At 37.7% G+C, this 27,311-nt stretch overlaps 1 pseudogene; it reads right to left on the bottom strand.

Annotated features, from left to right (window-relative positions):
• Nucleotides 1-735: 735 nt before the first annotated feature.
• LOC132132401 (unconventional myosin-XVIIIa-like) lies at nt 736-26,307 on the bottom strand (annotated as a pseudogene).
• Between the last annotated feature and the right edge of the window lie 1,004 nt (nt 26,308-27,311).

Genomic DNA, 27,311 nt, shown 5'->3' with positions numbered 1-27,311 from the left:
CAGAAATGTGATTCTTCATAAACTTTTTTTAAACCTTTTTAGTGCTTCCAGTCAAAATTATTCTCTAACTAACCAACATTATGCAGCATGCTGCAAAATTATGCCACAAATGCTGCAATTTAACTAAACTGAACCTGGAATATTCCTTAAACCCTGTTTATGCTCATCAAGTGCATTAATATACAGAATGTTCACTGTGTGTATGGTAGCTTCAAATTCTTTTCTGGCAGTAATGTATAAAACGCTTCTTTACTCCATTCTCAGGCAAATAAGTCTTAATTAATGATCCAATTGCAGAAACCAGGTCAGGCTCAATTAGTGAGAACCCTTTACTTTGTAAACAATCACTGCTCTGTGAAAATGCTTTCAGTTTTCCCATGTGAATGTGATGCTGCTCCTCTCCTTTGAAAGGTCGACGGAAATGGCAATGATTCTGCTTGACGTTTTATTTACATCTGTTGGAGTTCAACAAATTTGCACTGACTGCTGAGGGGGAAAGCAAGCGCTCACTGGTCAAGATTAATTTCCCCGACCTGAAGCACCCAAGGGTATCAGTGCAGCTCACATAAAGGGCATGTTTACAGCGAGTTTTAGAAATTTTATGTTCACCTTTTAACATCTGTGTACAAACGGTGCTCAAAATAAATGCTCGGTGTATTTGTTCTTTAAATGTGCCTCAATGCATTCTGAATCGGGACGATTCTCAAAAAAAAAAAAAAAAAGTTTCAAGTTACAGTACAAACTGGGTCTCAAAAGATTAAGGAAAATTAGGCTCCTCACGATATGACCCCTTAATTGTAAAGCAGGCCACTGCAGTTTTAAGCTTAACCTTGAGTCTTCTAATCCACTTCTGCTTTTTTGAGGTACTTCATCACACAGTTGACATCCTCGGCTTCCAGCCTCTCTTCTTGAGGCCAATGGTGCTTCTGAGATCCTCCAGAACTTGAAGAGTCTGAGACGGACTTGCGACGTTCTGGTTGGCGGGAACTCCCCAAAGTGCACGCTAAGGGCTCGTGTCTGGCCTGTTCGGGAACCACTTGATGCCAGGCTGCTAGCGGACTGTGCTCGTCGGATTGCTGGGAGAATGTCTGAGCTGGTGTCCCCTGCATCGACTCCAGCCCTCTCCTTGTCTTGTTTCCCAAGCAGTCTGCAATTCTGGAACACAAGTGGTTCCGATACCAATTGCAACTCTCTGGTTTCCGCTGCCAATTAATCTACGTCAGATTGGTTGAAAGGTCCCAAGAGGAGGCATGGCTTTCGACCAGAGCTCCTCCTCTCCTTCCTCAGGAATGGCCAGGTTGGACAAGTGGCGGTGGGAACTTGTGGTGGAGGTCAAAGATGTGAGGGAGTCGCAGGAGCTGAAGTGGTTCATCTTTCCTGTGGTGGAGGACATTGGGCCTGCCTACGATAGGGAGCGGAGGCTGGAGGCACGGGGCAGGTGCGGACTGGGAGGTTTAAGTATGCCAGGCAAAGGCAGGTCCTCCAGACCCTCCTCTGCTTCTAGAGACAGCGCTGAGGACCTGCGCATAGCATGGAGGCCCCTGTCGTCTGATAGATGGGAAGGGACACCGCGCTTCCCTCGCCCACCTCCGAGCCTCTTTCCCACCCAGCGCGCTTCTTCCTCAGATCCTCTAGGAGCTCAGATAGGGCCGTAGATGATGATGCTCTGCCAAGACCACCAGAACTTTCTTTGACATCTATGTCCAGGTCCTGTGTGCAAGATCTGTCAAAGACAGACAATAACAATGAATATAAAAGATGTGTCTTATATCACCATTTAGTCACCCTCATGTTGTTCCAAACCCATATGGCTATCTTGCATTCATGCAGCTCAAAAGCAGACATTTTGAAGTATCTGACAAGACATGACTAATTGTCATCGATGTCAATCCACACAGTCTCAGCCTCAGATGTCACGGTCACACTCCATTTGCTAAATGTCTGATGCATATGGCACAATAAACTGGAAACACTTTCGCAACAGATTCTTCCAGATTTTCACGATTCTGTAGTCTTTTAACAGTCCACCAGGAAATAAAGCCATGTTCATGAACACTGTGGCAATTTATATAAGCAACTAGATGCTGGATTTCAAAAGTTTGTGAATGTGTAATCCATTGTTTAGTTGCTTGTTTCTAATGCAGATCGGGGTACACTTTATTCCACTTTAGACATTCTACGAACTACAGGTAACTTTGCAACTATATGCCAGCTAACTCTCAATAGAGTATGAGTAGACTGTTATGAATATTATATTGGTGGACAATTTAAAAGTATTATCAAATAGTCTTCAAATATTCTAATAACTTTTTTTTTTTAGTGATTCATGTTTTTTGCCATAATTTTGATAGGACAGTTACTTGACAGCAAGCGAAGTGGAAGAGAGAGGGGGTGGAATCAGGAAAGGACCACAAGCTGGGACTTGAACTTGGGATGCCCAAAGTACAATGGTCCTATATGTCAATACACTGCCCACAAGGCTATCAGCAAAGACATAGTTGCAAAGTTACTTATAGTCAGTAGAATGTCTAAAATGGACTAAAATAAAATGGACAAAATAAAGTCTGCAGACTGTTGCGTCATTATTTGCTTTAACATTTATGCTGATCTTGACTGAATGACATTGTTGCACGCAGATCTGTTATTGTAGTGACATTAACCCTCAAACATGACACTGAACAAAACAAACTGTTATTGGCTTTACATGTCAGTCAGACAGCCTCTTACCCAAGTGGGCGGTCCTTGACCAATTGAACCAGCTACAGAGTCCAGACCTCTGCTAAAAATTACTACTTACCTAATCTGGTCTAGTAGTGTTACATTGTTTACTGAAGCACACTCGTACTTATTGATTATCAGTCTTTTCTTGCAGTTTTACCTGAAACTGTAGGTGCTCATGGTGTCAGTAACAGACTGGCGGCCAGAGCTGCTTCCTGCATAAGGAGAAGTTCTGCCTCCCCGCGGTACACCTGCCCATTGACGGATCCCTTCGCCGATGTCTTCAGTGCCCACACTGGATCTGATGCTGCACACGGTGTTGCTGAAATTCAAACCCCATGTCACCAAGTGTGAATACCATATCATGCCTTTCAATGGATGGATCAAGAGTTGTGCAACATGCTCTCATAGATCGAACAAGCCTGTATCAATGCAAACATGACCTAAATGAATATGATCATGCACATGGCTCGAGAGGAGATCTCTCGTCATTGGTGCTGTAATGCCACACAAGAGGGTGATTTTAGCTCTGATTTCCTCATTGCTACCCAGCAGGCCACGTGTGTCAGTGAACTGTGTGTTCATTAGTCTTGAGAGTGCTGTCATTGTAAGGGCTCGTAGGGGCGCAACACACTGATCCACAGCTTGTTTACAGACTGACTGACCAAAGCTGTTTGCTTGAGAGCCCAAAACATAAGCTCTGTTCCAAGAGTGCTGCCTTGCTGCTAATAGCCTAAAAAGGAAGCTAATTAATTTTCTAATGGAACATTCCATACTCTTAAAAATGAAGTTTCTAAAAGGGGGGATTTGTAGCGATGCGATAGGACCTCCATTTTGGATTCCGCAAATAAAATTTCAGTGAGCAATTCTTAAAAACCTTTTTTTTTTCTTAGTGTGAAGATTCATTTACTAATCTAGAGAATCTTTGTGCAATTTAAAGGTTCCATGGATTTCGAAGGGTCTTCATGGATCCATCCAAACAAAGCACTTTTACTTTTTTAAAGTGTAGCTATGAATCCTCATAAGTGTTTGATTTGGAACACTCTGCATAGGCATATATGTGACCCTGGACCACCTAACCAGTCTTAAGTTGCTGGGCAGTGTTGGGAAGGTTACTTTGGAAATGTAATAGGTTACAGATTACAAGTTACCCTATTTAAAATGTAATAGTAGTGTAACTTTTTCAATTACTTTATTAAAGTAATGTAACTGATTACTTTTGATTACTTTTTGATTACTTTTAAAAATCTCTAATAAATGTTTATTTGCAACCGTTAATAATTTTCAAACATTTACACCATGCAGGTTTAACCTTAAAGTAGAGCTCAATACGGTCAGACTTTCACCATCCTTCATCACCTGAATTAAGATGATCACATTTGAACATCCACCACACAATCAGACTTTAGTTCTGCATTTTACTTTAAGATTGATCTGAAGTTCAATGCAAATTTAAAATTATAAGAAATTGTTTAGTGAAACTTTTTTTGAAACCAAATCTTTGCATAATTCCAGGAAACACTGCTTCTAACAATAGTTTGGAATGAAAAATAGTTAATTAAAAAATAATAAATAAAATCATATACATCAACTCAAATATGTTATATCTAATATGCATACCTCCTATTCTGTGTACTAAAATCCTGAAACATTGCTGCTCTTTGTATATGATGATAGTTTTCTCAAAACAAGTTAAATGCTCATGAAGTGATACATGATAGAGATTGTGTTTATATGTTCATGTACTAATATATTGAGACGGCAGAGGTTGAAAACACTTCGAGCTTCAGTAGGCCTATGTATAGTAAATGAAACCGCATGTCTGCATCAATTTCCATGAGGGGTGGACTGGGAAAAAAATTCAGACTAGGAAATCTCAAACTCATACAAACAAATTCATGGACAACACTATTTTTTTGTATGGACCTCACATAAAAAAGTTTTAAATATTTAGTTTGGGGACATGCAAAATAATTAAAAGTTCTCTCCTGAACTGCACCTTCACTTCCATTTTTCTTTTCAGTCTCTTTATTTTGCCCTGTTATCCATCTCTCTCATGACTTTAATACTCAAGATTTAACAAAACTATACTTTCTAAATTGCCTACATGTCAAAATGAGTGCATCACTTCAATATATTTATAGAAAAATCCTAATCCTAATCATGTTTTTCCCTTACAAAAATTTACCATGCTTTTATTATATAAAAGTACATTAACCGTGTTTTATTTATTTGCAAATGGATTACCATTTGTACTTGTTTTTAAATAAATAAATGTGTAAAATAATTTTTAATTTGTGGCATGGTTTAACAATAGTAACCTTTTGTCTGGATTTATAGCAAAATATTAAAACATTAATTTTCGTAAGGTGTAGTTGTCTGTCGTAGCTTCCCCTAAACCTATAATAAAATCTCATTATTTTTCAGCTAAATTACTACTGTAACATTTCAATAGATAATATTGATGTCGTTTATACAGTATTTTGAGTGAGTGTGATCAATGTGCTGTTGCTCTTTGACTAAGTGTACAAATACAAAACTACAATAGCATCTTTACAGATGAAACCCTGAACAGAAGTGGCGCTTCTCTGCTCCAGCTGTGCGCTACAGTCCACTCCGGTCTCTCTCTCTCGCATTGATTACTCGGAGTCTGATCCAAACCGTTTGGCGGAGGCACGGAGAGGGCGCGAGTCACGACTAACCGATCCATGATTTATTAGAGATTTAATTATCGAATGGCGGATTCGGAAATGATTTTGTACATTCGGCAAGCAATTATACAATAATAATATTAAATTAAAATAGCGGGACAAATCGTCTGCCAGGCCACCGGGAATTGTCCCGGTTCTCCCGATGTCCGGTCCGCGCCTGTTTTCCACAGACACGCAGAACGTGCAGGATTCATAATGTCTTTTGCGGCTTAATATTCACAGACACTAGTCCATGCTTTGATTCAAGTGTACTGACCTACTTTTGATTTATTTGTCCAAAATGGGCATATTCTGTCCGCGTTAGGCAATAGCAATCCCGTTTTTATGACTGGATTCTATGAACCAGACTATGTTTCTGCATCGCGGAAATTATAGGGCAGTGTGTCTCAGAAGAAATCATTTAAATCTGTATGTGGATGTGTAAAATATTCATATGTAATCCCCTTTGTAATCTTTAAAAATTTCATAAGTAACTGTAATTTAATTACTCATTTTTTCTTAGTAACTGTAACTGATTACAGTTACATTTATTTTGTAATTAAATTACGTAACGCCGTTACATGTAACTAGTTACTCCCCAACACTGTTGCTGGGGTATATTTTTGGCAATAGCCAAAAAAAAAAAAACATTGTATGGGTCAAAATTAATAATGCCAAAAATCATTAGGGTATTAAAGGGGAGGGGTACAATGGTGTTTCGTGTATTCAGAGTTGTTCACAGTGTTAAAGAGATGGATTCTCATGCTAAACATGGCCAAAATTTTAAAAAATAATTTAGAAGAATGACTGAGAATTTCTATGCCGAAAATCTTATAGTTGGTACAAGTTTCGGCTGTTTTTTTTCAATCATGGCTCTAATGACGTAGACAAGAATGGAAGTCCTTATATGAGCATTTCTCCCGGAAAAGCACGCCTGCATACACAAATTGATCAGGGGAGAGCGTGACCGTTGGTATTTTGTTGGAAATCAGCACATAAGTGAAGATATGTTCATGGAAACAACATGAAACATTAGTATTATAGCTCCGCTCACGGCACGCCTCCAGGAGCTCGGCTTTTTCCGGAAAGAATCGGAAAGCTGTATTTTTCTTTTATAAATATGATAAAACTAAAAACTTTTGGGATATATGAAGGATGCAGTACTACTCTATAGGTACTCAAGATTAACATGAGGTTAGGTGAAACTGTGTATGTTATGTACCCTTTAAGTAAAGATCATGTTCCACGAAATTTCCTACCGTAAATTTATCAAAACCTACATTTTGATTAGTAATATGCATTGCTAAGAACTTAATTTGGACAACTTTAAAGGTGATTTTTTTCAGTATTTTGATTTTTTGCACCATAAAATTCCAGATTATTCAAATAGTTGTATCTCAGCCAAATATTGCCCTATCCTAACAAACCATACATCAAAGGAAAGCTTATTTATTCAGCATTTAGATGATGTATACAATTCGAAAAATTTACTCCCAAGACTGGTTTTGTTGTACAGGGTCATATATTTGCATCTGTGTTTATGCATTTGGCAGACACATTTATTTAAGTGGCTTACATTGGATTTAAGGTATACATTTAATCAAATTTATGCATTCCATGGGAATCCAACTGATGACCTTGGCGTTGCTTGCACCATGCTCTACTGTTTGAACTCCACAGAACTAAGAAGTACTTTTTGTGCTACAGTATGCAGCAAGTTTGCTACTATTCACAACTGATTGCAAGAGTTCACGTTTTTGCTAAATGATGCAAGATATACTCTACAAAGCATAAAATATGCATTCACACAAATATTGGCTAAATTGCATTTTTTATTCGATTTTATTTGGGGATGATTTTCAGAACTGCATTAAATACATATACAACAGTACTCTGCCTAAATTGCTTGTTGCATTGCATTCAGGGATTTAACTATTTATGAATAGTACTTTAGAACTGGCTCAAAACAGTTAGACACAGTTTCTTGTTAAGTGTATGCCTATGATGACTTAAAATGCTGGGCAGATCACTAGGTTTTGGAACAGAGCCATTGTATCAAAACCTATTCTAGCTTTCAGAAGCTCTTATTCAAACATACAAGAGTAAGGTAATTTACAAAAAACATTTTAAAACATGTTAATTTGCTTGCATATGTTGTGGAATCTCTCCTGCCATTCTCTTGTAACTGGACTCACTACATTCGTACAGAGATTTAAGACCCAAAGCTCTGAACAAATGCAACACAGTTCATTTTATCCCCTTTTTCTTTCGTACAGACAACTGAAAGTGAAGAGACGTGGGGGGTCTCGACTAATGCGCATGCATTATTCAGAAGACAAAGCATATCACAGCTGGTGAACTTTTAAAAGGACTCTCTCGCACAGAGGAAAGCTTCTTGCATTTAACAAAGCAAAGTGGCATTGTGTGTCTGTGGCGCTTTGCATCCGATGGGTAGGTGTCTGTTCACATCCGTCCAACGGAGACTCTCGTCTATCTTCATTCAGACGTGTGAAAGAAAGCGTGACCTTACAAAATTCCACACACACTTACAGCACAGAGCAACAGGCTAGGCAGGCAACATCAACAGCCAAACGCAGCACTGGCCCATCCATCAACATTTGCTTGATGGTGAACTTTTAGACCAACGAGAGAAGGATGGTTATATTAGACTCCACCAACACCATTAAGATACTGTATGGTTCACTAAGAGACGCTATGCATTTATATGCAAAAAAGAAACCGTACTGCATTAAGCAGTACATTTCTTCATGTTGCAACAGACGTTAATTTATGTTATGCAACTTGAGTTGGACGATATAGGGAATGTATTTGCAATATCACATTGTTTTTTTTATTTTTTTTTATATATTTTTTTTTTATTAAGCAGATTTTTAAATGACAATGTGCATGACATATATGAAAAACACCACAACCTGCTTTTTTAACATCAATAGAAATGAATAAAGAAAAATTATACAAATATACAGAACACTCTTAACACTACCCAACCCAAAACATCCTGAAACATCCCATACACACACACACAAAAAAAGAAAGAAAAAAAAAAAATTCAAATCTCCAGTGAAGGTATTGTCTCAACAAAGGAGATAAAAGGATTCAGCACTTTATAAAATGAGTTAACAGAGTCCCTGATGGAGAGTTTAATTTTTTTCCAGGTGTAGAAAGGCAATATCAAATTTAGCATCCTAGATGCTTTTAAAATCCTTTTATTTGGCTGTTTCATCAAGATCATTAAAGTAGTTCCACAATTCTTCTTTGTCTTGCGATTTGTGAGTATGAGAGAGCTAAGACGAATATTTGAATAGCATCTAGGATTTAACAGTAGCAAATAGGTTATAAAAAACGATATTAATAAAATAAAAATATAAAATAAATGCATAGTTATAATATTTAAAATACGTTTTACAAAAAAAAGTATATTTGTTGAATTTTTCCATTTTATTATTATTTTTTTTCTCATTGACAATATCAATGAGAATGTTTGACTAATAATACCTAAAATTGGATATCACCAAAAGTCTACATCGTCAAATATGCACCCACTGTCCTAGTTTTAAGCCTGCATTCATCTGATTGCTCATTCTCAAATGCAGAACATAGAAAATACATGGATACATGGGAGAGAACAACAACAGGAGAGAACAAAGCCGTCTGCACACTGTGTGAAGAGGGAGACACAGTCAGAGACGCACAGGAGTGGTGCGGAAATCTAAAGTGGTTGGAGGTACGAGCAAAGCATGCATATCGAATTTTGAGTAAAGTCTAAGCAGTCTGGTGGAGAAGATCAAAGTCTGTGTACTCTGACTGCATTTTACTATGGGTGTCGAGGGAGGAAGGCATTATTGAAGCATTTATAGTAGCAAAGTGTAGCCTTGATTTTGCACATTAAGGAAAATCTCTTCACATTTCCGCTCAACTGAAAAAGAATGAAAGCAATTACTCCGTAACAGCAAGAAGTAAAACTTCAAACCCAAAAAGAAGAAAACTGTATTTATATATTGTTTTCTTTCCTTTGGTTTAGAAGTTTTACTTCTTGATGTTACTTTTAAACCTTTCAATGAAATAAATAACAACTGTTACTTATTAAAAAATGAGTGCATATACTGTTCATATAGAGTTGGGTTTGCCAAAAATGTAATAAAATAAGCAAACCTAACACTAATGAAATAAAAAAGATAGATAGAATGCTGAAAAATGCCCTAATATAGAATGCCCTAAATAAAAAATAAAATAAAAACAAGTTCAAATTAAATTTAAAAAAATGTTAGATTCCCTGAAAACAAAACATTATAAAAACAAACAAACAAACAAACAAACAAACCCTAAACAAATCAAAATAAAATAATATGATGACAATCCACTGGAAGTTATACAACATTTAAGCATATAGCATATTTTCTTCAACACACACTATTATTATTTGCCATGAACCAAAAAGGAAATGAAAAAGGTCAGGTGCACATTATTAGCAATACCTCTCTGTATCACTTTCATCGCTGGACTCCACCTCCTCCAGCGCGGCTTGTAGATCAACGATACGCCGGACTGATGTCTCTAGATCAGCCTGCAGGGTCTGTCTTACTGCACTAAGCTCCTCCACTTGCATTTCCTGGAAACAGATAAGACAAGATACAATCAGATAACCCACAGCGGTGACGCTGGATCTCCAGGGGAAATAAAGACGACGAGAGAAATCATTACCCAAGCGTTTAATCTCAAAATGTGCCCAATTAATTAATTACCTGCTTGCTAAGGCTGTTATCATTATCAAACCGCTTATTTTCTTCAGAACAAATCAGAATCAACGTAATTATGTCTATACAGTATGTTATGAAAATGAAATTAGCCTTCAGAAATTAAAAGCATTTCTATTTTTAATGTAAATATATATATACACATTGTTTTTGGCAAGCCTTTCTCTTTAACTTCTGAAGTGCTTGTTTGCTAAAGGACAATCCTGCGTTATTGATCGCCAGCTCTTGTTTATAGAATAATTTGATAATGAGCGCTCGAGAGCCAGCGGAGAGACTGATTACACGATTCATTTTCCTCTTCCCTTCTTTGTTCGTCCCCGGTCACTTGCTCTCCTGGACAAGCCGCCACTGTCTGTCTATGATTAATTCTCATTGTCTCCTCAAGGTTATTGATACAACAAATCCCATTCCACTCCACTCATCTCCATGACAACCACACCTTCACTGTTGCCCCCTCCCTTTCATAACCAATAACCTGGAGAGCCTCAGCATGTGTGTGTGTGTGTGCGCGTGTGTGTCTTCGCATCGGAAAGAAACACATCCCAGACTTCAGTCTTTGTGTATGCAACACTGTAGCTAATATTCATAATACTGGATGTCTTTGACTCTCAGCACGCAGGTCAAATTGCATTACACGCCAGCAGGTGCTGCAATGACGCAGGGCCTCCTCCTTTGTGTTAAATTATGAATATTTACAGGTTTTTCAGTGAGATCTGTGTATTCTCATGGGTAATAATGTGTCGGGCTGGTGGGCGGCCACTAAGGGGAAAATGTACAGAGTGGCTGTAGACACTGTATGAATATATTAAGCCAGTCGTTCAATGTGCCATGGAGTTTCTCAAAAGCAGTTAATTTTTAGATCATTTTAAGAATAAATGAATGCACATATTACAGATATAAAAGATTCCACATATTTGACATTATTCGTAGGGATACACAATATATCAGAACCATAGAGTAATTTGATATTTTTTTACTTTACTGGTATCAATACTATGATTCAAACATTAAGGGCCAGTACGTTTTTAAAGAAATTAATAATTTTATTAAGCAAAGATGCATGAATTGATAAAAAATTACAGTAAAGACCTTTATAATGCTAAAAAAAAGAGTTTTATTTCATTCAAATGATGTTCTTTTGAATTTTTTATGTATCAGAAAAACCTGAAAAAAAGTATCATGGTTTCCATGAAAATATGAAGCAGCACAATATTTTATTTTAACATTGATAATATTAAGAAATGTTTCTTTAGCAGCAAAGCGGCATATGTGACACTGAAGACTGGAGGAATGATAATGAATATAAAGCTTTACATCAAAGGAATGAATAAAATGTTTAAAAATATTAAAACAGAAAATAGTTATTTTAAATTGTATTAACATTTCTGAATATGACTGTGTTTTAACTGTATTTTTATTAAATAGATGCGGCCTTGGTAAGCAGAAGAGACTTCTTTAGTGACCCCAAATTGTTCTATCGTTTTAAAATGGTATTACCAATATATATCAGATATTAAATTTAGCATATTTATACATTTTGATTAGCTTTACTGTCTTCTGACCCTCAAATTTCATATTTATAATATGCTAAATTATATAAATATATTAATAATAATATAAGTGTACTCTTAAATCTCAAAATGTATATATCCAAGCAATATACCTTTTTTTAAATGAAGGAAATTGTGATGGATAGATAGATAGATAGATAGATAGATAGATAGATAGATAGATAGATATATAGATGGATAAAAATCATAAATGAATTTATGATAAAAATCATAAAAATAAATAAAGAATAATGTGTTGCTTCATCAGCTACAGCAGAAAGGAGTGTGTGTGTGTGTGTGTGTGTGTGTGTGTCAGTCACCAGCTCCATGTGTCGACGGCTGCTCTCCTGTTCTCTGACGCTCAGGTCATCCATTTCCAGTTTCATATCCTCCAGTCTCTGCTGATAGTATCAGGAGTTCTCCCTCTTCCTGGCCTCGGCCTGAGCCGCCTGCTCCAGCTCCACCACACTGTCCCGCAGACGCAGAACCAGCACCTTCACAAACACACACAGACACAGATACAGACACACACACACACACACACACACACACTCTGAGAAAGAGCAGAAAGTGGAAAGCTGTTAATAGGTCTGACTCTGGCCTGACCTCAAATCTCTTGACCTGTCCTCTCTGGAACTCCAGTTTGTTCTCTAGATCACAGATACGAGCTTCTTGCTTGCTGACGATGCTGCGGGCCACCGTGGATGACTCTAGAAACTGCACATGTGCTACGCTGGTCTGTAGCTGGGAATATAAGTACCGCTGGGTTATGAAAATACAACAACAATATTTCTACTCCATGTTCACAACATTCTGTACTACAGAATAGCATTAGTGTGTCCTTAAAGAATATTGTTCCTATAACAATAAAAAATAAATTAAAAAGGTAATTGCGACAGTATTTCACATTCTGATATATATACAGAGCATATAGCACATTGTATGTGTATAAAAAAATAGTAATAATATTTATATATATATATATAGATTTGCAATTGTAAATTTATATCTCACAATTTTGACTTTTTTTCTCTGAATTGTGAGTTTATTGTTTCACAATTGCAAGAATTGCGAATTTGTAACTTTTTTCTAAAAATTCTAAATTTACATCTTGTAATTTTGACAATTTATCTCTGAATCAGAAGTTTTCATTTTGCAATAGTTGTTTGTTTGTGCCATAATATAATAATTGTGACCTTTTTATCAAAATTATTATTTTTTTTTTTGCAATTGTAACTGCGAATTTGCATCTCACAATGATAACATTTCTAAAAAAAAAAAATAGCATCTAGTAATTAAAAAAAAAAAATCCTGTGAATTCTGCTTAAATTTCACAATTCTGTTTGCTTGTGCCACTTCATCTCACATCAATATCAGTGTGTCTGTCTGCAGGTCTGTCTCACCTCCTCCTGAAGTGTCTGTCTCTGTTTCTTCAGCTCCTCCAGTTCAGCCTGAAGTTCTCGGATCTGAGAGATATCACTGGAAGACTGAGGAAAACAAACATGTTTAGCTGGCTTTGGGGTATTTTACATAACCTCACATACACCAGTATTGGAAAAACTACTTTGAAAATGTTTGTCAAGATACTATATATATATATATATATATATATATATATATATATATATATATATATATATAATCAAATAAAATCTTAGAAATCATAAATTCTTTTATTTATTATTTTTCTTTATATTTATTTATTTTTTATATAGTCATAAACCTCAGTAAATTTAATATTTATTTTGCGGTGAAAAAAACTTCTAATGATGTTGCCCAAGGACTGGAACACTATTAAGTGATGACTCAAGTGAGAGGATAAACCATTTTTTACCAGTTGAAATTAAGCATCCATTTAGCAAGATGAATCACTGATTTACTCAAATGAATCAGACTAAAGAGAGGACTTTTTAGGAGAGCGTGTCAACTCAATGTGACAAATGACAGCATTTTGCCACGCTTCTCAACTACGTGATGGGGGGAAAAAAAGCTTGTTATTGGAAAAGCGGCGCAATTATGAAAACCCGCTGAGTGACTGTAATAACTCCCCAAGAGTGATGCACATGTGTGTAACTCCAGCAGACCTGAGCGATGAGGGCTTTGTGCTTCTTCATGAGCTCGTTGAGATCCTCCTGGTCTTCCTCCAGCCTCTTCATCAGGTCCGTCCTCTCGTGGCGGAGCTGAGCCAGCTGCTCATCCACCTGAGACAACAGACAGAGACGCACTGAGATAAACCTGAGCTCAGCCCTTTGCTCCTCTCATTTCATGTCTCGGGCCTCACCAGGCTCTTCTGCTTGCAGATGCTCTCCAGTTCAATCTGAGCGTTTTCCAGCTCTGCAGCCAGAGTCTTCTGTGTGCTTTCAGACTCCAACCGTCTGGCTTCACTGTCCTCCAGCGAGAACACACATGGACAAAAGTCAAAGAAAGGTAACTACAGAAATATAGACCACTAACAAATCCTTAATAAATCCTTATTATTTTTAGATGACTTTGTATTGACAAAACAAACTATGCAAACATACACTACCACCAAAAATCTAGGAATAATTAAGTATTTTTTTATTGTTTTTTTTTTTAAATAAGTTTCTTCTATTCCGCAAGCCTGCATTTATTTGACAAAAAAAAATACTATAAAAACAGGAATATTGTTAAATATTATAATATTATAAAATAACTGTTTTCCATTTGAATATACGGTACTGTGCAAAAGTCTTAGGCCACTATAGTATTTTCACCAACAAAAAAAGGTTTTAAATCTTCAGTGTCACATGATCCTTCAGAAATCATTCTAATATGCTGATTTGCCGCTTAAGAGAAATTTCTTGTTATCAGTGTTGAAAACAGCATTATTATTATTATTATTATTATTTTGGGCCCATCTTAGGCTGCACTATACACAAAAAGATCAGCAACGTGTATTAAAACATTATTTATAATATTTAATGAATAGCTAGCCTAGAACATTACTTAAACTGGGCAAATAAAGATAATGCCACAAATAGACTACTATATTTTACTGCAGTAAGGGGTTAATGGAGGGGCTTTTGAAAACTGATACTGCAAAGCTGTATAAATCGTGTGAGCCGTGCTGTGTGGATGATGGGATGGCAGTGGCACCTGGGAGCACAGTCTCTCCAGCTGCTCCTTGGCACCGGGGTCGTGACCCTGTCCAGGCTGTTCAACAGAGGACAGCAGCAGCTGGGTATCACTGAGCAGAGAATGGGTGCGCTTCAGGTCCCAACTCAGCCTCTTCTCCACGTCAAAGTCTCTGTGGCCCACCTGAGACCAGAGAGAGAGAGAGAGAGAGAGAGAGAGAGAAAGAAAGAAAGAAAGAGAGAGAGAAGCACAAACAGAATAACGATGCTGGACACATGAACACAGAGAGATGGTCAATAATATAATATAATATAATATAATATAATAATTTTAGATACAGAGACAAACATCATCAGTTTGAGCAACTTGTATTAAAAACATTATTCATAAAATTCCATGAATGCAAGATCATTACTTGAAATCTCAGATCATTCTCAAGGATATAATGATAAGGCTGGGTTGGCAGTGAATGCACATGTTCTGGAAAAATCAATACATGCATGACAACCAGGCTCTTTAAACATCCTCTTACTCGATACAAAACTCATTTCGAGCAGCAGTGTTTACGTGCAGCTCCAGTCATAAACAGTGCTCTATTTAACAGCAGCAGATGAGTAGCTTCATCATATCGATCTCGGCGGTGATCACACTTCCAGAGCACCGTCACATTACAGAGCTCACGACGGCCTGAGGACAGGACGTTCAGGTTGAATGAGTGTTTAGTATCTCTAAAGGGCCCTCTCAGTGTGGCCACAAGCTGTTAGCTAAGTTTAGCACAGGACCCATGAGCGAGAGCATGTTTACTGCTAAAAGGTTCCTTAGTAATATAGTCCAGCAAACAAGCCAAAAGAATGAAGGAAAGGTTGCGTAAAAGTTATGAACATTAAATAATGTAAATAATAATGGAATTCTCTTTTGATATTTGCATCTGATAAAAGTTCTCACAATGTTCAAACACAACATATTTATACCTGGTATATTCTGAGAGCTGTTATAATAATTAATAAAGGAAAAAAATTCTATTCTATTCTATTCTATTTACTCCTTAAAAAATAATAAATTGATCCTCTAACACTAGTATTCACTATTCTATTTCTATTTTTATTATTTTTATTATAAAAAAACTTTCTATGTGACATATATATATATATATATACAGTACAGACCAAAAGTTTGCATCTCCAACTGATGGAGCTGTGCACAGACACACACACAAACCAACAACCAATCACACAGGAGAAAAAACACACAAAACAAACATCACACACACACGCAGAACCTGATTTTACCAAGTGAAACATGTTCCTGGGACAACACCTTTGTTGACCTTGGAACAACATTGTGATTAACCAATCAGATTTGAAGAACAAGTTTATAGATTTTGTGAAGTTTACGCTTACAATCGCTGTTAGGTGCTTGTACATCAGTGTCATTCATCTATCATTTCCTCTGATTTTAAGGATCACTCATGGGATATGGTCAAGACTACATTTTTTTGAGTAAAATGTTGTTCCAGGGTCAACAAAATATGTTGACCTAGGAACACATCTAACTCAGCAATATCAGGATGTGCCACACACACACACAAAAACAAACAAACATCAAGACAAATAAAACAAATAAACATGCATGCTTATACACATATACATGCACAAACAAGATTCAAGATTTTTTTTCGTCACAATTATACACACACAAACACAAAACCTTAAACAAATTCAAAAGAAAATACAAAAGAAATGTACAAACACACAAATCACATACAGACATATACAAAGACACAAACACAAAAATACAAATACACAACAAAATGCATAAAAAATATACAAATATCCATACACAAAAAAGTGCAAAAACATACACAAAACAATCATAAACACTAAAACAAACACATATTGCAGAAACACACGTTGCATCACATGCAGACAAACGTAAAAATATATACGGCAAAAAACTCATGCAAATGCATAAAACAAACACGAACACTTACATATACACACACACGGATGTACACAATGAATGCAAAAAACAAAACAAAAACACATAATCATACCATAATCACCACACAGTCACATACACATTAAAAATACACACACAAAAGTGAAAAAAATTAAATAAAGTCACATATGCACTCAAACACACATTTACACATACAAAAACACAATTATGCAAATACAAATGCATAAACACACAAAACAATCAAAACACACACACACAAATAAATGCACATTCCAAAAAATATTGTACAAACACACAATGAACAAAAGACATATATACATACAAAAGAAAAAAAACACGCGCGCACACACACACACACACACACAATTATACAAATAATCACAAATGCATGAACACACAGAAGCAAATGCACACACAATGATGCACAAAAAACAATCACATAACCATACACAAACACATACATATAAAAATGTATACAAACATAAACAATCATATAAACAAGCACATACACAAACACACACAGCAGCAAATAGACACAAAAACTGAGAAAGGAAGGGTGAAGATCTCAGCGCTGAGGATGGTATTCTCCTGGATGGTTCTGTCCTTCTGCTCCCTCTCGTTATCAGCCTGCTCAAGCACTGGGTCAGTTCGCTGTCAAACCTACACACACACACACACACACACACACACACACGGACACAGACCACACAGAGGGCTTGAGAATGCATTTTCAAGAAACCAGATAGCGTGGCGCTGAATATTAATGAATCATATGCAAATGAGACAGACCTCCTCTGTTTCCTGTCCAGCTCATGAGCGCGGCCCTGTAGGCTGTCTGTCAGCACACAAGCGTCCTGAAGGTCAGAGGTCAGCTGCCGGCAGTGGCGTTTCAGCTATTTAGATTGATCCAGCTGAGACTGCAGTTCCTGAACCTGCCACAAGAGGGGGAGCAAGAGATAATGATCATCAGGTAGGGACCTTGTGCAGCCCACCGGACATGACAGGGTTATTCAGTGCAGTGCACATGATAGTAATAAATAATAACAAACATGTCATTATCTGCAGAACAAACCATACAGGATTGTTCCTATAAGGACTTGGTCAGTAAAGCATACACTGGGCCTAGTCATCAGAAGGACTACATCTCAGTAACTGTAATGCTTTTCTTTTTGTGCTTTTGTCATTTTTATAATTATTACTATTTTTATATATATATAAAAAAATATATATATATTTTTTTTATTTAGCTTTATTTTTTATTTCAGGTTCAGTTATTGTAGTTATTTAACTAAAAAAGTAAAAAACCCGAAGCAATTTTTTTCATTTTAAATTTTTTTTTCAAGTTTTCATCTGATATTTTTATTTTATTTTAACTTGATTTCAATTATCAAAAGCATTTTTTAAATGTTGCAGCAACAAAAATAATTAAGGACATTTCTGAAAAGTAAAAGTAACCTTGACAAACACTCTAAGATGCCTCTTTAAGATCATGATTAATGTTATATTTAAAATGAATACCTTAGTATCCAGCAGCTGACGGGCCTCTTTCTCACTCTCAAGTCTTTCCTCCATCTGTGCTCATTCCAGCTGCAGCTGCAGCTCACTTTCTGCGTGCACATGCACACACACCCACGTCATTATCTTTCTTGCATCTACACGGAAGCCTGTCTTACCTGTCATCACTCTGTTGAAAGCTTCTTTATTCTTGACTTTCTGTTTTTCTTCCTCTAACTGCCTCTCGAGGGCCTCTAAAGTCACTTTACTCTGGTCCACACGACTCTGAGACACAGCACAGAATAAACACACAGGCGTGACATCCACAGTTCAACAGGAGACATAGCGGTGAGGCGTTTGAGACAATGTTTGGAAAAGCATTTTAAACTACATTGTACAGTATATGCACAATTTGCTAATTTTCTATATGCATGGGATACATTACCTACAGTATTTTATTTGCTGAAACATGCCATATACAATCAGAACTTGCTGTGAGAAATACTGTATTCTGCAATGCAATGCATTACATTTGTAGTGTGATAAATGAATGAGTAATGTTTGAACCAGCCACAATTTTTTAAGTAAAGAAAACAAATAAAAAACACACACAAAAAATGTTATTCGTTGAAATAAAAGAAAGTTTAACTGAATTAAAATTATATATACTTAAACTTCTTTTATTTTAGCTAGTTTCCAAGGCAGCATTTCTCATTTTCATTTAGTTTAACATGATGTACTAAATAACTAAAATTGAAATAAAATTAATAAAAACTATATATATATATATATATTAGTGGTGGGCCGTTATCGGTGTTAACGTGCTGCGTTAACAGGAGACTCTTATCGGGCGATAAAAAAAAATATCGCCGTTAATCTATTCTCAAAATTGGGTTGGGAGCTGGGTCTATACTACGCAAGATATGATGACTTTCACCATGGTATTTTAGCGCGGATGTATACTGTACCTAGCCGAATCTGTAGGGAGCGAGAACGAGTCTTTAAACCTGTGTGTATGCCTGTGAAATTACCAGATCAAACGTGGCTTGCTGACATGGATGCAGCTGAAGCCGCCGGGTTTGCTTCAGGGACATTTTTTTTTTTAAGAAGCTGGAATCCTCACAAGACGCATGCCTGTTTCACACATCATCCGTCTGCAGTGCGTATGCAGTCCGCGTGTGTTATGTATGTGGTGCAGAAGCAGCACGGACTCATACTCGTGCTCTCACACAGGACATGTTTGCAGTCGGAATCCATTAACATGGGTGCGTAAAAAAATACGAAATGCATACGCACTGCAGACGAAGTATGTGTGAAACAGACGTAAGGTTGTTTGCACCTTGTGCAATATGGAATTAGTTTACAGCTTTTTCAAGCACTTTGTGATGCATTTTGGAAACAGGAGATGAGCCCCTGGTCTAATGCACCATCTAGCTTGATAAACCCGTTCTAAAAGACTTACTTTTAGTCATTATTTTATTTGGGTAGCACACTTATTCTGAATGCCTTTGGCAGAATTCAAATGAGCCATTTTAATCTAGATTAATTCCAAGATTTCAGTGAGATTAATCTAGATTAAAAAAATTAATCTATGCCCACCTCTAATATATATATATATGAATTTAAAATTTGACTACAATTAAAATTTAAACAGAAAATATAAAAAAGTCAAAAATTCAAATTATTAATGAAATATTATAATAGTATTTTATTGACACTAAAATAGCACTGGGTTGAGAACATTGCATTGCGGGATGCAGTATGCTGCATTAGCATATATATATATATATATATATTATTTTTTTTTATACACATACAATGTGCTGGCTGTGTAACCAGTATACAGTAATGCAAAAATACATGAATAATATAACATTCTGAATATTGCCTTTATAACATTCCCACAATTTGACCAATAAGAAACAGAGATACGGAGACAGATGATGGGTGGGCTGTACCTGCAGTTCCTTGTCCTCTTTGGTGAGACATAGTCTCTCTGTGCGCTCAGTGTCAAGAGCTTGACTCATGGCCTCCCCTCTGAACCACTCATCACTTAATTCAGATACAACAGCCGTAACCTGTACACACACACACACACACACACACACACACACATCATCTGTCAATGTCTCAGCAGAATAGCTGTTCATTCATCAGCAGCAATCATATGACAGAGATTAGCGCTTCATGAGCCGATCACAAGCTAGTTTGTGTTAATATGCTTTCACTGATCATAATTCATAACCAGACTTCATCCATCACTGTGAACACCGACTGCTGGAAAATTTGATTTGGAGATGTCTGATCTCACAGTATCATTTTATATGTGACTCTGGGGGCAAGGCACAAACACATACCTTGGTCTCCATGTTGTCTGCAGTATGACGAAGCCCATTTCGTTCTTTCTTGGACTTTTCCAGACGTCTCCTCAAAACATTGATCTCATCCTGAACAACAGAATGTGATACAATTATAATGGAGTGAAACAAATCAGATAAACAACAACACACTCTAGAGTTTACAGTCGTGGCCAAAAGTTTTGAGAATTACATAAATATTGGAAATTGGAAAAGTTGCTGCTTAAGTTTTTATAATAGCAATTTGCATATACTCCAGAATGTTATGAAGAGTGATCAGATGAATTGCATAGTCCTTCTTTGCCATGAAAATTAACTTAATCCCAAAAAAACCTTTCCACTGCATTTCATTGCTGTCAATAAAGGATCTGCTGAGATCATTTCAGTAATCGTCTTGTTAACTCAGGTGAGAATGTTGACGAGTACAAGGCTGGAGATCATTATGTCAGGCTGATTGGGTTAGAATGGCAGACTTGACATGTTAAAAGGAGGGTGATGCTTGAAATCATTGTTCTTCCATTGTTAACCATGGTGACCTGCAAAGAAACGCGTGCAGCCATCATTGCGTTGCATAAAAATGGCTTTACAGGCAAGGATATTGTGGCTACTAAGATTGCACCTAAATCAACAATTTATAGGATCATCAAGAACTTCAAGGAAAGAGGTTCAATTCTTGTAAAGAAGGCTTCAGGGCGTCCAAGAAAGTCCAGCAAGCGCCAGGATGGTCTCCTAAAGAGGATTCAGCTGCGGGATCGGAGTTCGGAGCTTGCTCGGGAATGGCAGCAGGCAGGTGTGAGCGCATCTGCACGCACAGTGAGGCCAAGACTTTTGGAAGATGGCCTGGTGTCAAGAAGGGCAGCAAAGAAGCCACTTCTCTCCAAAAAAAAACATCAGGGACAGATTGATCTTCTACAGAAAGTATAGTGAATGGACTGCTGAGGACTGCTAAGGAAGTCATATTCTCTGATGAAGCCCCTTTCCGATTGTTTGGGGCAACTGGAAAAAAGCATTTCCGGAGAAGAAAAGGTGAGCGCTACCATCAGTCCTGTGTCATGCCAACAGTAAAGCATCCTGACACCATTCATGTGTGGGGTTCCTTCTCATCCAAGGGAGTGGGCTCACTCACAATTCTGCCCAAAAACACAGCCATGAATAAAGAATGGTACCAAAACACCCTCCAACAGCAACGTCTTCCAACAATCCAACAACAGTTTGGTGAAGAACAATGCATTTTCCAGCACGATGGAGCACCGTGCCATAAGGCAAAAGTGATAACTAAGTGGCTCGGGGACCAGAATGTTGAAATTTTGGGTCCATGGCCTGGAAACTCCCCAGATCTTAATCCCATTGAGAACTTGTGGTCAATCCTCAAGAGGCTGGTGGACAAACAAAAACCCACTAATTCTGACAAACTCCAAGAAGTGATTATGAAAGAATGGGTTGCTATCAGTCAGGATTTGGCCCAGAAGTTGATTGAGAGCATGCCCAGTCGAATTGCAGAGGTCCTGAAAAAGAAGGGCCAACACTGCAAATACTGACTCTTTGCATAAATGTCATGTAATTGTCGATAAAAGCCTTTGAAACTTATGAAGTGCTTGTAATTATATTTCAGTACATCACAGAAACAACTGAAACAAAGATCTAAAAGCAGTTTAGCAGCAAACTTTTTGAGAACTAATATTTATGTAATTCTCAAAACTTTTGGCCACGACTGTACACTTAATTATCATAATTTTCCTCAGTTTCTTTATTTATATTTTTTATGTTCACTTCATAAATGTTATGTATTTGTTTGTCTGTCTGTCCATCTGTCTGTCTATCATCTGCTTATCTATCTATCTATCTATCTATCTATCTATCTATCTATCTATCTATCTATCTGTCTGCCCATCTGTCTATCATCTGCTTATCTATCTATCTATCTATCTATCTATCTATCTATCTATCTATCTATCTATCTATCTATCTGTCTGCCCATCTGTCTATCATCTGCTTATCTATCTATCTATCTATCTATCTATCTATCTATCTATCCATCCGTCCGTCCGTCCGTCCGTCCGTCCGTCCGTCCGTCCGTCCGTCCGTCCGTCCGTCCATCTATCTATCTATCTATCTATCTATCTATCTATCTATCTATCTATCTATCTATCTATCTATCTATCCATCTATCTATCTATCCATCTATCTATCCATCTATCTGTCTATCTATCTATCTGTCTGTCTGTCTGTCTGTCTACAGTCGTGGCCAAAAGTTTTGAGAATTACATAAATATTAGTTTTCAAAAAGTTTGCTGCTAAACTGCTTGTAGATCTTTTTTTTTTCATGGCTGTGTTTTTGGGCAGAATTGTGAGTGAGCCCACTCCCTTGGATGAGAAGCAACCCCACACATGAATGGTGTCAGGATGCTTTACTGTTGGCATGACACAGGACTGATGGTAGCGCTCACCTTTTCTTCTCCGGAGAAGCCTTTTTCCAGATGCCCCAAACAATCGGAAAGGGGGCTTCATCGGAGAATATGACTTCCTCAGCAGTCCTCAGCAGTCCATTCACTATACTTTCTGCAGAAGATCAATCTGTCCCTGATGTCTTTTTTGGAGAGAAGTGGCTTCTTTGCTGCCCTTCTTGACACCAGGCCATCTTCCAAAAGTCTTCACCTCACTGTGCGTGCAGATGCGCTCACACCTGCCTGCTGCCATTCCTGAGCAAGCTCTGCACTGGTGGCACTCCCATCCCGCAGCTGAATCCTCCTCCAGCAGGGGGTGCACTCTGCATAGCAGCTTCCACCAGCTCCAGGGAGCCACTGCTGTGAGGACTCGCACATTTCTCTGAATACAGCTCACTGCCATCTGCTGAACCTGATCCCAGATCAGCAATCACATTAGACACTGAATAAGACCCACACTGACACAACTATACACAAGACTGTAGCACTATTAAAGTCAAATACTATAGTCTATTAAAAGCTATATTTTACACTATTCCAAGAATAATTTTTTTTCCCCTGAAGATAATCAGGGATTATTGCAACACAAATGTCATAATTTTGTTTGTTTGTCCACTTCACTTCCCCTCACTGAACACTGGGTCATTACAGAGAGGAACACAGTCATAACTGAGCACCTATACGCAGATCTATAAACAGAGGACAAAAGAGACTCACCTTCAAGCGTTGATATTTCTGGCGGCCCAGATGACCCAGACAGGATGATTGAAGCTGCACCAGCCAGCCGCTCAACAACTGATCTAAAGACCTCAAGACATCACACTTCATGAACACCTTCATAAATACACACTCATCAGAGAGAATGACCTGAAAACTTCAGAAGTGTTATTTTCAACAATGAACAACAGAATGATAGACTGATAGATAGACAGACAGACAGACAGACAGACAGATAGATAGATAGATAGATAGATAGATAGATAGATAGATAGATAGATACACAGACAGACAGACAGACAGACAGGTAGATGGATGAATCTGGCTCAACCTGCTCGCTCCTAAAACAATGCTTTTCTTGTCCAAATCCAGATCAATCAATAATTGATATAAACACAAACACACAGAGCTCAGGCCCACTTTTGGAACAGCAGCTCCCTGAATCAATGAAGGCTTTTCAAGCAAAAACCGGCTAATCAATAAACAGGTTAATAAACAGGGAAATACATATTGTCATCATTCGACATCATTAAAAATAAATGACATTTTAACAGAGTAATGAGGCGCGTGTGTGCCGTGGTGATTCAGGACGTCCAGACCTTCCTCTCATCAGGGGTAATGAAGACAGAACCATATCGCTTCATTATCGGAGCAGAGAGGGCCTGAAAACGACAGCGGAAATCACCCAGGGACATGTGCTCAGGGTAGCCTGCCAGACAGAGACAGAGCTTGCTGTCTGTGAAAGGACAATTTGTAAACTGACGATAAAAAATGTGACCTGATTTAAGTTCTTACAAGGAGAACTCATATGTTCAGTATGTTTGAGATGCAGTATACAACCTGAGGAATCATGTCTGTACCACAAGTGGTTAAAATCTCTAATCGTAAAGGAACAGTTCACAAAAAAAATTAAAATTTGCTGAAAATGTATTCACCCTAAGGCTATCCAAGATGTTGAATGTTTCTTCATCAGAACAGGTTTGGAGAAATTGAGCATTAAAGCACTTGCTCAGCAATGGATCCTCTGCAATGTCATGTAAGGCGAAAAGCTGTGTGTTTGTTAGAAACAAATCCATCAATATGTTTTGAATAACAAACAAACAGATAGATATTGGTTTCTTCAGTGTAAAGTCATCTGGTCTGAATCAGGAGAGAAATATGCATAGCTCAAGCGCTGTTTAGCAAAAGCGAAAACCAAGATGCAAAACAGCTCTAAACAAATAAGTTGGTGGATTTTGATGTGAGAGGACAACAGGGGATGGGCTTTTTCACTGGAGGAAGATTTTTCAATGGACTTTTATTTTGGCCAAAAATTATGCCACTTTTAAGGTTCCTAATATTGCTTTTGGATTCTCCTACAATAAATTAAATGCAAGGTCAAAAAACGGTTTTGTTTTAGTCTCTCTAAAGCCCTCCTCTCCGTGATCCTGCTCTGTTCTGACTGGTCAGATGGCCCAGTCTGTTGTGATTGGTCTACCGCGTACAGCGTGTGTCGGAAACGATACAGCCATTGCAATAGTTCCGTAATAACTTTACTTACTGTGCACTTTCAGCTTTACAACTTTGCTGATCGTTTACATTCACATACAGCTACATTACACTGCATGAAAGGCAATATTGGAAATGGCATAATAGGGGCACTTTAAAGTTAAAAATGCTTTAATGATGGATTTATTCCTTACAAACACCCAGATTTTCACTTCACTGATGGACTGGAGTAGTGTGTATTACTGTATTATTGTGATGTTTTTATCAGCTGTTTGGACTCTCATTCTGACGGCACCCATTCACTGCAGAGGAACCATTGCTGAGCAAGTGTTTTAATGCTAAATTTCTCCAATTCTCCAACTCATCTTGATGACCTAAGAGTGAGTAACTTTCTAGCACATTTTCATTTTTGGGTGAATTATTGTTATAAGTTTCACAAACAGAAATAGAGATCATTTGCTTTAATGAAGTACAACAGAAGTCATTAGAGTCCCATACATGATAAGAAACAAACATGCATGAGTGTGTGTGTGTGTGTGACCTGTTCGGTACAGCTGCAGTGCCGGCAGCAGGTGTGTGAAGTGCAGCTGTACACGCAGAGCTGGGACATCAAAGCCGCAGCCATCTGTCTTAGCACTCAAAGACTGCAGGAAGACAGGCCGCGCTCGCCGAATCTGATTCACCAGAGCATCCTGCTCAGAGAGAGAGACAGTCATGGAAATTGTGAAGAGGATTTACAGACAAAAAGCAGATGGAAACAGCTTCATAACAGCTCATTTGTATCTCACCGCCTGCAGTTTGACAGCGATGCACTGGGAATGTCTCCTGAGGGCCGCCATCCCACCGCTCAGAGTCTTCCGCAGTGTGCCGCACCTCTCCAGTGAGCGCTGAGAGCCCCCTCCACACCACCCAAACCCTGGACGCCCGCAGTCTGAACGGGGCCTTCAATGCTCCACTGACAAGAAGAAAACTGAGAATTAGGGAGTTTTCACTCACAAGCTTTTAGCATCAACCCACATCCGTTTGACTTCATAGCTTGATTTATTTTTAATTAGTGGGAATGGGCTTTTTCCATTTCGTGTGCACTCCACCAGTGAGGTTTACAACTGGTATGAAAGCCATATGGCATATTTGGTACTCACAAACTGCAATATTAATGATATAAAAGTCATTAGTACCAATAAAAAGTGAATTTATTGTCATCTCTTCATTATTACATCATTAAAATACATTTACAACTAGTATAAAAAGAGCACTGATGTGTTTTGTACAAATACAAAACACGGAAGTCATAGATCCTCTTCTGACTATTATTAATTCCTCATTGTCATTAGGACATGTCCCCAAAACCTTCAAACTGGCTGTTATTAAGCCTCTCATCAAAAAACCACAACTTGACCCCAAAGAACTAGTTAATTATAGACCAATCTCGAATCTCCCTTTTCTGTCCAAGATACTAGAAAAGGTGGTATCCACACAATTATATTCCTTCTTAGAGAAAAATGGTATATGTGAGGATTTCCAGTCAGGATTTAGACCGTATCATAGTACTGAGACTGCTCTTCTTAGAGTTACAAATGATCTGCTCTTATCATCTGATCGTGGGTGTATCTCTCTATTAGTTTTATTGGATCTTAGTGCTGCGTTTGACACAATTGACCACAACATTCTTTTGCATAGACTTGAATACTTTGTTGGCATCAGTGGAAGTGCATTAGCATGGTTTAAATCGTACTTATATGACCGCCATCAGTTCGTAGCAGTGAATGAAGATGTATCCTATCGATCACAAGTGCAGTATGGAGTACCTCAAGGCTCAGTACTAGGGCCGCTACTCTTCACGCTTTATATGTTACCCTTGGGAGATATCATCAGGAAACATGGTGTTAGCTTTCACTGTTATGCTGATGATACTCAGCTCTATATTTCTTCGCAGCCCGGTGAAACACACCAATTTGAAAAACTAATGGATTGCATAGTCGATATAAAAAACTGGATGACGAGTAATTTCTTACTGCTAAAT

Source organism: Carassius carassius, chromosome 49 (genome assembly GCF_963082965.1).
Source record: "Carassius carassius chromosome 49, fCarCar2.1, whole genome shotgun sequence".
NCBI lineage: Eukaryota > Metazoa > Chordata > Actinopteri > Cypriniformes > Cyprinidae > Carassius > Carassius carassius.
The sequence above is the reverse complement of the archived record's forward strand: the minus strand, read 5'-3'. Positions and strand labels throughout refer to the sequence as shown.